At 34.0% G+C, this 12914-nt stretch overlaps 1 pseudogene; it reads right to left on the reverse strand.

The window, feature by feature from the left end:
* Window positions 1–11479, reverse strand: part of LOC106467001 — a 14512-nt pseudogene extending 3033 nt beyond the window's left edge.
* Window positions 11480–12914: the final 1435 nt, after the last annotated feature.

Consider the following 12914-nt stretch of genomic DNA (forward strand, 5'->3'; position numbering starts at 1 on the left):
CAGTGATCAGTATTAAAAAACACACACACACATTAAAACGAAACACGAACATAAATATAGTTTCACCAGAACGTTTCGCTTCTTGAAGCACAAAACTGCTCTATTGGGCTATCTGCGCTCTGTACCAGTTGCGTAAATTGAACTCCAAATTTTAACGTTATAAGTCCTCAAGCTTACCTCTGCGCTATCACGGGGAGTATTAACTGTTGAATTTTTTTTTATCACTCGTTTCCCACGTTATTTAAATACAGTATAAAAAATAATCACCTGTGTTGGTCTTACTGGTACAATAGTTGGTGAGGTATTTTTCCAATGTAAATCGAGGAAGATGCAAGTTTTTGGTCACTTGGACAGGATCACCCTCCTTCCACTCAAACTTCAGATCCTCCGTAGTATAACCATCTGCATAGAACACACACACACAAGAAAATGTCATTTAGATTCGAAAACAAAAACTGGATGGAAACTACGGTGGCGTATTTGAGATATTTTCGGAAGAATATAGGTATTAACAGAAATTCTTTAGGGTTTGATTTATTCAGTATTTACGAACTATACAAACTACAGCATTGATTCCAGAACTGTATGACGTATTTTTTCTTAAGTTCGCTCTCCATTTGCTCCCTCTACGACCTCGTTTTAAAACTTTATGGGGTCGTCTTTATATTTCTTTTGTAAATAAAAACGAAATTATAGGCATAGTGGAGGGAAACGCCCGTATTTTGTTGTTCTTTTACGCGGTCGTAACCGTTTTTAACTACTATATCAATCACTATGTTCAGTTCCTCTACTAAAAATGAGAATAAATCAATAGTTTTATACGACATTCGATTGCAGGTGATGTTAGGAATAAAACAGGGAAAAGCCACGCATTTAGGACAAAATAACAAGAATTTTACATTATTTTTGCCTTACTGCGCAATGATATCGTATGATAGGACAGAACTTATAACCCGCTGCATTTATGTTACATTTTATTTTACTGCAATATTAACCCTAATTAGGGATTTTGAGAATTATGTTACATTTTATTTACTGCAATATTAACCCTAATTAGGGATTTTGAGAATTATGTTACATTTAATTTTACTGCAATATTAACCCTAATTAGGGATTTTGAGAATAAATGTAATTTTTACTAAAAATTTAATTTACCTTTTTTTTTCTGCGTAAAGTTACACAAAGGATTATTTACAGCCTATTTCACACATTTCCAATAAACATGCACGTGTATTTTCGACTTTATTTTGGTCTATGAATGTTGAACTATGTATAATATTGACACCAAATTTCAATGAAATCTAATGGTGTTTTGTGTAATTTAAGTTCCCGTTATCGTAACGTATCACTGTGGCATTTACAAGTAAAACCGATTACTTGACCCACAAATAGGAGCAGATTTGATCAAGAAATAAGGAGAGCGTTCTGTAATATGTGAGCCCGGCATGGACAGGTGGTTAATGCACTTGACTTGCAATCTGAGGGTCGCAGGTTCGAATCTCCGTCCCACCAAACATGCTCGCCCTTTCAACCATGGGGGAGTTATAATGTGACGGTCAATCTTACTATTCGTTGGTAAAAGAGTAGCCCAAGAGTTGGCGGTGGGCGGTGCTGACTAGCTGCCTTCCCTCTAGTCTTACACTGGTCAATTAAGGAAGGCTCGCGCAGATAGCCCTCGCGTAGCTTTGCGCGAAATTAAAAACAAACAAACAAACACCTGATCGGTAACAGAGATGGTTACGGTGACCTTCTGAGTAGAAGTTACTTACAACTGGCCATGACGATAGAACAAGTCTGCTTGTCCAGCGGGTAGTACTTGAGATTCATCGGACACGACAAAACAAGAGATATTCTGTTGAAGAAGACAAAGGATAAAAAAAAAGTATACAAGTTTTCACTAAGTCTATTATATTTAGCAGGTTATATTTAACCTTTCTGCTACAATAAAAAGCTTAGATTTTTTTTCTGAAAAGGCTAAATTTAAAATCTGGCAAAATTCGAATCCACCTCTCTGATGTCCAGACAGTTGAATTAATTTTTGTTATGCGCAAATCTGCAAAATGAATTTTCAACTGAGAATAAGATTTGGCAAGAGACAATCCACATTTACGGTAACATGTTACCATGGTTACAACATTGAAGCTTCACTCTAGAAGAATATATAATACAAGATCTTTTGATCAACATTAATAAAGTGTCATCATTGGCACAACGTTAAAAAATCAACCTAGAAGAAGATATAATACAAGATCTTTTGATCAACATTAATAAAGTGTTATCATGGGTACAACGTTATAAAATCACCCTAGAAGAAGATATAATACAAGATCTTTTGATCAACATTAATAAAGTGTTATCATGGGTACAACGTTATAAAATCACCCTTAGAAGAAGATATAATTCAAGATCTTTTGATCAACATTAATAAAGTGTTATCATGGGTACAACGTTAAAAAATCACCCTAGAAGAAGATATAATACAAGATCTTTTAATCAACATTAGTAAAGCGTTATCATGGTTTACAAGCTCGTTGGTCAGCCTAAAATTGTTATGATTGATACGAACACTGAATTTCTCAATTTTCGTAATTTACTAGGGTAGCAGTAACGTTTAAAATTACTTCTCACGTTCCTTGGTTACACTTAAAATTATCAGTTTCTCAGTGGTTCAGCTGTAAGTCTGTAGGCTTACGAAAGTGAAGTTTGAGTTTCGATACCCATAGTGGACAGAGCACATTGTGTCTAAGAACAACCAGACTAAACTTAAATTATTTATATAAATTAATATTGTTAACGGTTATCATACGATTATCCTTTGAATATAAGACCACAAGACAAACTATCTTGTTCAGTAATTTGTTTATATTACAATAAATTATTTGTTGTTGTCTTTAATTATGAGTGCTTTATACTATAGTAAATTAATTAAAGACAACAACAGATATGAGTACTTTATACTATAGTAAATTATCTGTTGTTGTCTTTAATTATGAGTACTTTATACTATAGTAAATTATTTGTTGTTGTCTTTAATTATGAGTGCTTTATACTATAGTAAATTATCTGTTGTTATCTTTAATTATGAGTGCTTTATATTAACTGTATATAAGTTATTAATTAGCTATTTTATTAATCATTCACCAAGTTTATGACAGTTCTTGATTAATATTATCCATACTGCTTGCTGAAAATGACTTTCTGAAAGCTCTCGGGTTATCATGTTTCTTACCTGTGAACCGTATTGCTGATTCATTACTTGAGAAAAACAAACAAACGAATATTTCATCACTTTATCAAATGGGCCTCCTATACTGTTGACCTAATACGTCCAATTCAAAGTTAATAAAACCGACAAAATTTTAGGTTAGTAAGTGTGTTGGAAATAAAACTGAAAATATTTTTAAAGTGAATTTTTCATACAAGAAAGTTTTTTAGCTTAATAGAAGAGCACGTGTACTTTAACTGGTCCGTTTATTAGGACTTCCATCTAATATCGGATTAAACCACCTTTCGTCAAGAAAAACGCCGGAAAGTATCTTATTCTCACTCTTCGTGGACCATGGTCTCCGTTCGACAGAAGATTAGGGCAGCGAATGTCGACCCATAAAGATGTTCAACAGGATTGAGTTCTGGAGATTTTGTTGGTCAAGAAAGAAAATGAGCTCACTATCACGCTCTTCGAACCAAATACGGTTAATACGAGTACGGTGGAATATCACATTGTCGTTTTAGAAAAGTCTTTGTTCATCAGGATGGAAATACAACATCGTGGAGTAGACATAAGTGGCATCAGTTTCCATTTACATTCTGGTTATTATTCACCTTTTCTATTAAATAATCAAAGAATCCAACTATTCCACGAGGACGTTCCCCACACCATTACACCACCTCTAGCAGCTTTCACTTGTAAGAACTCGATCATTTGCTTCATGTGGTTTTCTATGTATTTTTTCCTCTATTATAAAGGGAGAGAAGATAGTGAAACACGACTCACATCACACACTTTCTGTTATTAATTTTCCACAGTTTGTACTCTAATGATTTTGGGATTTTCTGTTTGCACTTAATACATGTAGTTCTCAAGATGGTTATTAGCAGCACTGTCGGAGATAGTAGAATACCGATCACTGTTAAAGAAAGCAGTAACTCACAGCCATGTTTAACTATGTGTAACTAGTACCTCACAACCATGTTTAACAGAGTGTAACTAGTACCTCACAACCATGTTTAACTGTGTGTAACTAGTACCTCACAACCATGTTTAACAGAGTGTAACTAGTACCTCACAACCATGTTTAACTGTGTGTAACTAGTACCTCACAACCATGTTTAACTGTGTGTAACTAGTACCTCACAACCATGTTTAACTGTGTGTAACTAGCACCTCACAACCATGTTTAACTGTGTGAAACTAGTACCTCACAACCATGTTTAACTGTATGTAACTAGTACCTCACAACCATGTTTAACTGTATGTAACTAGTACCTCACAACCATGTTTAACTGTATGTAACTAGTACCTCACAACCATGTTTAACTGTAGGTACTAGTTACACACAGTTAAACATGGTTGTGAGGTACTAGTTACACTTACACATAGTTAAATATGGCTGTTAGGTACTAGTTACACATAGTTAAATATGGCTGTTAGGTACTAGTTACACATAGTTAAATATGGCTGTTAGGTACTGGTTACACATAGTTAAATATGGCTGTTAGGTACTAGTTACACATAGTTAAATATGGCTGTTAGGTACTGGTTACACATAGTTAAATATGGCTGTTAGGTACTAGTTACTAACAGTTAAACATGGCTGGGGTACTGGTTACACATTGTTAAACATGGCTGTGAGGTACTAGTTACACACAGTTAAACATGGTTGTGAGGTGGTAGTTACACACAGTTAAACATGGTTGTGTAGTGAATCAAAATGTGTCCACAGATCTGAACCAACTTTGTACAATTCTGCACTAATACAATGACACAAGGGAATTAACTTGGGCAAGCTTAAACCAAAGACATGGTGAATGAATCAGAACAAGAGAGTTTAATAACTGTAGGATACAGATAATGGTCTTATCCACATGAGAAAAAACAAGGGTTACAAGTTCTAAAGACGATTCACAGGTGTGCTAGGTTTTATCAAGAACATTCCGTTAACCCACGTACAAATAGACCGGTATACAAGCTTTAAAGATACTTTAAATGATGTGTACTTTATGTACTTTACCAGAGTACAAAAGTCTAATCAAAAACATTCCTTAACCCACATAAAAACAGACAGGGTTGGGAGCTCTAAAGGTACTTTACCGCATCCAATTTATCAAATTCATCCAGGTTCTGAAAACATCCCAGATGCTAAGCAAACGTTTTAGAAAATGATCAAAAATACTACTTCGAGATATCTAAGTAAATATGTTTCATGTTATTTAGATGATGTAAAATGAATGAGGTAGTCTTAGCGACTAATCTAACTGGTCACCAGAACTTTAAAAAATCTTTGAAATTTTACATTTATTTCGTTAGCGAACACATTTCCTCAACAAGAGATTACTTCGCAAGATTTTCAGCCTTTTGGTTTTCATGGAATGGTTTCACGAAATACAAACGTACAGAAAACGATAATATTCACACGACATAAAAATAGAGAAATACAAGCTTAATACTGAAATATAACAACCGATTTATTATTTATATCCTATACACCAAACACTGAAACTTTGTACTGGAAATATTGCAAACAGACTATCTTATGTCCAGTATTAGTTTTTCGCGTGAAAGTATAGTTATGTTTAGAGAACATGCGCGATAAAAAAAAATAGATAAATAACTATTGAAAAACCCAGTAACCCCAAACCTTTTAAGGTGCAATTCATCTAAATTTGGTTATTGTAATATGACCTGGCACGGCCTGATGGTGAGGGCACACGCTTGCCCTGTGAGCTGTAGGGGCGTTACTGTCCTTTGAGCTGTGAGGGCATTATAATATGATGGTAAATTCCACTGTTTTATCGTAAAGAGTAGCCCAAGAGTTGGCGGTGGATGTTGTTGACTAGCTGTCTTCTCTCTAGTCTATCACTGCTAAATTTGGGACGGATAGCGTAGATAGCCCTCGTGTAGCTTTGAGCAAAATTCAAACCAAACCAATTATTCTTATATTTTTTATATAAGAGCGTAATGATAATAGTGAACACGTTCTTTTATTAACAGAAAGGAATAACTTTGGGTACAAATGATGTCAGAGTTCAACTCGCGGCTATCGGGTTGCATCCGGCCCCTAACACTAATTTAGTCATATTAGAGAATACAGTTGTTTATTAATTTAGATACTCGCGGGGGGAGATAAGCTAAGTACTGAAAGGGGAGAAATAAAATTACCCCTCAGACGTTTTTATCCTTTATTAACTCGCCTTTCATTTGTTATATGTTGGATAAACGTGTCGAAATAATGAACGACGCGCCATCTATGATTTAAATTAAGGACTATCTTTAATATTCTGCTGAAATGTACAGACAAGGAAAACTATAGTTGGATGCACGATACAGCGTCAGTTCCTCTATAAATGCGTCATCTTTAGAATCTACTGGATCTAACTTAGAAAGAATGTGATCCGTTTCTGTGATAAGATGAAGAAGGCCACATTAAAAACGTTCAACCTATACAATGATTTATAGATCACCACAGCTGCCTCATGACTTCCCCATCATTCCTTGGTCCACATTGCAATCAAATTAGCACTACTGTACATCCATAGTACTGCACCAGAAATGATATATTTGTTTTCTAATACGTTCCATAAGCTACAATGTTTACAGAAATGTTGATTGCACTATGTAAATTGAGATGTTTGGCTTCAAAGGAAGCTTAAAGTTGAAGACAATGTACAACTCAAATGACGATGGTGCCCTTTGAAGTTCAACACGTCATTCAGTACAGTTTCTGTCTTCTATGAAATATCGCTTAACTGCCATGACGCTACATTATACCAATAACATACGACGTACAATATTCTTGCAGGAAAGTAGCATAATATTTATTGTTCACTTTTGGTTAGAAGTTTAATGACATTTACTATATTCTTCTCAAATTGGATATTCGTATATATTTACTTTCTTTAGAAATGCCTGCTTTTTTGAACGATGATGTTTGTGAGTCTTTATGTGCTCTAAATGAGCCACGTGTTCTGTTGGGATATCAATAAATTTTTTATCATAAAAGACCTCGAATTATTTGGTTTAAAAATGTTTTTACTAGTTTCTTGAAGTGGACGGAGGTAAGTTGAGGGGCTTATAATGCTAAAATTCGATTCCCCACGATGGACACAACAGATAGCATAATGTGGCTTTGCTCTAAAAACAACCAACCAATCAAAAGTTTGCTGCTTGCCATCCAGCTTCTAAATCTTTCACATACAAGGAGAATGAGATGATGAAATAACTTTCAATTTATTTGGTTTACCTTTATCGCAGTAAACCAATTTGTCGAGTACTTCCTGTTTTTATGCCCTAAATTCGGTGTCGTAAGTACCAATAGCATTTATACTGTTAACGAAATTTATACATAATGAAGAGGGATCATTTGTGGATTAGGCTTATCTTGAAGTATCGTTTTTAAAACCATATTCAATCTGAAAGTTTTATTATTATCATGAGTGACGTTTAGACATAATCTTTTTCCGACATTTTTACTGATATAGGCTACAGCAGAGAAAATGGAAGCAGCTTTACGTTACAGCATACTTACAACAAGAGCTAAATATCCATTACAAGCACAGATAGAAAAAAAACTGCTTACGTCATAGAAATTCTCTGTGTTGTTAGATAAAAGTATATTGCAAGCTTAGTATATAGTAGTACTATAGAAACGAAGATATAAGAAATAATATTTCTAATAACGTTTGGGCAAGCAATAGATTAGGAGTTTAGTACAGTTTGGTGGTTTATTTTTATCTATTATAGCTTGAGTGATATTATTTGGTAAAACTGTCAAATCAATTTACGACATTACAGGATACTTATATAATAAGTGAATAACAATGATAGGATATTTATATAATAAGCGAATAACAATGATAGGATATTTATATAATTAATGTATAACAATGAGAGGTTATTTATATAATAAGTGAATAACAATGATAGGAGATGTATATAATTACTGTATAACAATGATACAATATTTATATAATAAGCGAATAACAATGGTAGGATATGTATATAATTACTGTATAACAATGATAGGATATCTATATAATTAATGACTAACAATGATAGGTTATTTATATAATAAGTGAATAACAATGATAGGATATCTATATAATTAATGACTAACAATGATAGGTTATTTATATAATAAGTGAATAACAATGATAGGAGATGTATATAATTACTGTATAACAATGATACAATATTTATATAATAAGCGAATAACAATGGTAGGATATGTACATCATAAGCGAATAACAATGGTAGGATATCTGTATCATAAGTGAACAACAATGGTAGGATATGTACATCATAAGTGAGCAACAATTGTTGTTCACTTATGATGTACATATACTACCTTTGTTGTTCACTTATGATGTACATATTCTACCATTGTTGTTCACTTATGATGTACATATTCTACAATTGTTGTTCACTTATGATGTACATATACTACCTTTGTTGTTCACTTATGATGTACATATCATACCTTTGTTGTTACTTATGATGTACATATTCTACAACATTATGCCTAATGTTCTACTTCGTATTTATCCTAACGGAAAAGTACTGTACAGCATAAGGTAAGTTTCTTGGCTTCTCGGTGTTTTGCTAGCTATATCAATTAATATCTATGATATTTTCCCAATAATGAAGCGCCTGTAAATTAATGCATCAAAAGTCAGATCATGTTATTTACAGTTTTGTATCTTGTTCGTGGGTATGTGAACATAGGTAGTTCTTCTATAGCGAAATATTTTCATTGTTGTTCACTTATGATATACATATCATACCTTTATCTTATGGAAATGTCCTTCTTTCTCATTGGCAAAGAACAAATCAGGCTTCCAGATTTTGTCTGGATCTGTCAACGTTAGATAAGTCATCTGGCCGCCCAAGTCGTCAAACATGAGTCTTTCGTCCCGCCAGCTCTCTCTAAACGTCATCTGGACACTGTATTCCTGCCGAAAATAGATTACATTGAAATCCTAGGAGCTAATAAGTTAGGGTTCAGTACTCCACTGAAAACCTGAGAACTGCTAGTTCATATTAGCTTCCAATCAGGGCAAGTTACGTACTTAGAGCTAAAACAAAAATCAACCTAGTATTGAGTATAGCTAATTAAATATACGTTTCTTACGTTTTTATTTATAAAGATTAGAATGAATTGTTTCATCATATGAGTACCCTGGATGTTAACGATATTTTCGGCCGTAATCCAAATAATAGCTCACAACCTTCGTCCATCTTAGATTTAGGTTAGTCCTAAATTCATATATTAAGCTAGCAATGCTAAAATTCTCTATAATAAAAGTATAATAATAAAGAATAAAATTAAAAAAAAATTGATGTATTAAACATTCTAACGATACTGTTAGTGAAATTAACGGAATAATAAAGTATATCTTAGTTAAGATTCATCATCCACTAAAAACCTGGGATTTATTGAGTTAGGGTTAACACTCCAGTAAAACCAGGGAGCTTCTAAATTCAAGTTCACTGTCCACTGAAATCCCGAGAGCCGCTAAATTACGGTTCACTATACACTGAAAATCCAGGAGCTGCAAGCTAGGTTCACCTTACATTGAAAATCCAGGAGCTGCAAGTTAGGGTTCACCTTACATTGAAAACCCGGGAACTGTCAATTTACGGCTCATCTTACACTGAAAACCCAGGAACTGCCAATTTAGGGCTCACCTTACACTGAAAATCCAGGAACTGTCAATTTAGGGCTCACCTTACACTGAAAATCCAGGAACTGTCAATTTAGGACTCACCTTACACTGAAAACCCAGGAACTGTCAATTTAGGGTTCACCTTACACTGAAAACCCGGGAACTTCCAATTTACGGTTCACCTTACACTGAAAACCCGTGAACTTTCAATTTACGGTTCACCTTACACTGAAAACCCAGGAACTGTCAATTTAGGGTTCACCTTACACTGAAAACTCAGGAACTGCCAAGCTAGGTTCACCTTACACTGAAAACCCAGGAACTGCCAAGTTAGGGTTCACCTTACACTGAAAACCCAGGAACTGCCAAGTTAGGGTTCACCTTACACTGAAATCCAGTAACTTTCAACATAATACAGGCCGTTGATGGGAAATAAATTACTATTAATGTTTAAAAATGTTTTTTTATACACTGCTTGTAGCATAACCGCAGAAAATTACCACTTTATTTATTATATTTTGAATCACTGTTGAAAATCTCTAGAAAAACCATCGCTTCAACACACAAGTCAACTACTAATATATTTACATACATATATATATTCTTAAAGGTCAATATAACAACAAATGTGTTCATTAAATTAAAATGTATTTTCAATCCGATTCTGGTGTAGAGAGTATAGAACAAAAGTATAAAAAGTGTTTTGAGTCAACAGTAACTATAACAAATAATCAACCAGTCTTTAGGTAATATACATTCCATGTGAACTAATCCAGAAAACCAGGAAGGTAACACGACCGATCTTTCGATTACTAAAGAACTTCAAATAAAATACAAAAGTGAGATTTAAAACTACACGCGAAAAAAAATAAAATAAATCCTTCATAAACGTAGGACGTGTATAAAAATATATTTGTTCCAATTTTAAAGTTTGGTTTATTGGTTGGTTTTTATTAACTGCAAAGCTACACAATTCTCTATTTATGCCCTGCCAACCACGGGTATCGAAACCCGATTTTTAGCATCGTAAGCCTGCAGACTTACCATTGAGTCACTGGGGAGAGGGGGGCTATATGACTCGAAAAAAAAACATTTTATTTAAATTTAGATAGAAGTTGGATATACACCTATGATAAATAGATGAAATTTGCTTTACAGGGAAAGACAACATTTCGTCATAAGATGTATATGTGGTCTACTCACATAATCTAAAGGGAAAATATCGGGTTGGTGACTTGTAAAGGTCAGGATAGTTGATCAGAATTTCGTTGTATTGAGTGAAAGACGTGCACAAATCCATATGAGTAACTAGTTGTTATACGTCGAAGCTGAAGCCAAGCAGCGCCATCAAGCGACCAGTAGTTGCACAATGTACTAACAGATACGATACTTAGTCTTTAAAAACTTGCTTTTATTTTTACCGAAAGATGTAAGTGTACGTCTCATGTGGAGTTTCAAATTCAGAAGAATAAAATATAACATCCAACGTCAAGAAACCAACAGGTTAGTTGGGGAGAAAGAGAACTTACCATAACAACATCGTCAATTTTGCTGATGCTCCGAATGTAAATGTTGACCTTCACGTTGGCTGGACCATCTGTAAAGAGATTGTACAAATTAAATGTTGACCTTCACGTTGGCTGGACCATCTGTAAAGATATTGTACAAATTAAATGTTGACCTTCACGTTGGCTGGACCATCTGTAAAGAGATTGTACAGATTAAATGTTGACCTTCACGTTGGCTGGACCATCTGTAAAGAGATTGTACAAATTAAATGTTGACCTTCACGTTGGCTGGACCATCTGTAAATAGATTGTACAGATTAATGAGGTAATCAGAGAACCTGAAGGAAAAAACAGAGATTTCTCTGAGTACGACTCTGTTTCGAATATGCATCAAAAGCACTTCAGTGAAACGAACGAATGAAAACGTAGCTAGCTTACAGAGAAAACCCACGTTTTGAATAAACGAATCAAATTTCATCTCAAGTCCTCTACTATTTGTCCCATCCAATCATGATCCTGCTACTACGGGTATCACGATTACAAAAATTAGTACTGACATTTTTTCAACTTGTCATAAACCATGTTGGCTGAATGTATCAGTGGAGATCAACTGATTAACTATTGAAACGTAATTAATGAAAACAACGATTGATTGATGAGTCTAGGCTCTACTATCAAGTCAAGCCGAAGTTTCTGTCTTAAGCAATGAATATACGGGTCCCACTGAATGGACAAACTGTTTAACTTGTATTATTACCCATTGTTTGAATATCCGGGTTCTATTGAACAAACAAGCTGTTTATCTTGTATTATTACCCATTGTTTGAATATCCGGGTTCTATTGAACAAACAAACTGTTTATCTTGTATTATTACTCATTGTTTGAATATCCAGGTCCCACTGAATGAACAAACTGTTTAACTTGTATTATTACCCATTGTTTGAATATCCGGGTTCTATTGAACAAACAAACTGTTTATCTTGTATTATTTACTCATTGTTTGAATATCCAGGTCCCACTGAATGAACAAACGGTTTATCTTGTATTATTTACCCATTGTTTGAATATCCGGGTCCCATTGAACAAACAAACTGTTTATCTTGTATTATTTACCCATTGTTTGAATATCCAGGTTCTATTGAACAAACAAACTGTTTATCTTGTATTATTTACTCATTGTTTGAATATCCAGGTCCCACTGAATGAACAAACTGTTTATCTTGTATTATTTACTCATTGTTTGAATATCCGGGTTCTATTGAACAAACAAACTCTATCTTATAGTAGTACTCTTTGTCTATACGAGTCCACTGATTAAACAAACAACATATCTTTTAAATACAAATATAATACGAAAAAATATATATTTATATGTAATCATTGCTTGACTTAAGTAAATGTTTGAGTCTGAGCTTGGCTTAGAGATTAATTAGTACGCTGAGATGCAGATCTGAATGTCCAAGGTTCGTGTCACAATGTCACTGAACAAGCTTTGAACTTTCAGCCGTAGGTATATTATAATA

This window comes from Limulus polyphemus, unplaced genomic scaffold (genome assembly GCF_000517525.1).
Source record: "Limulus polyphemus unplaced genomic scaffold, Limulus_polyphemus-2.1.2 Scaffold2455, whole genome shotgun sequence".
NCBI classification, from domain to species: domain Eukaryota; kingdom Metazoa; phylum Arthropoda; class Merostomata; order Xiphosura; family Limulidae; genus Limulus; species Limulus polyphemus.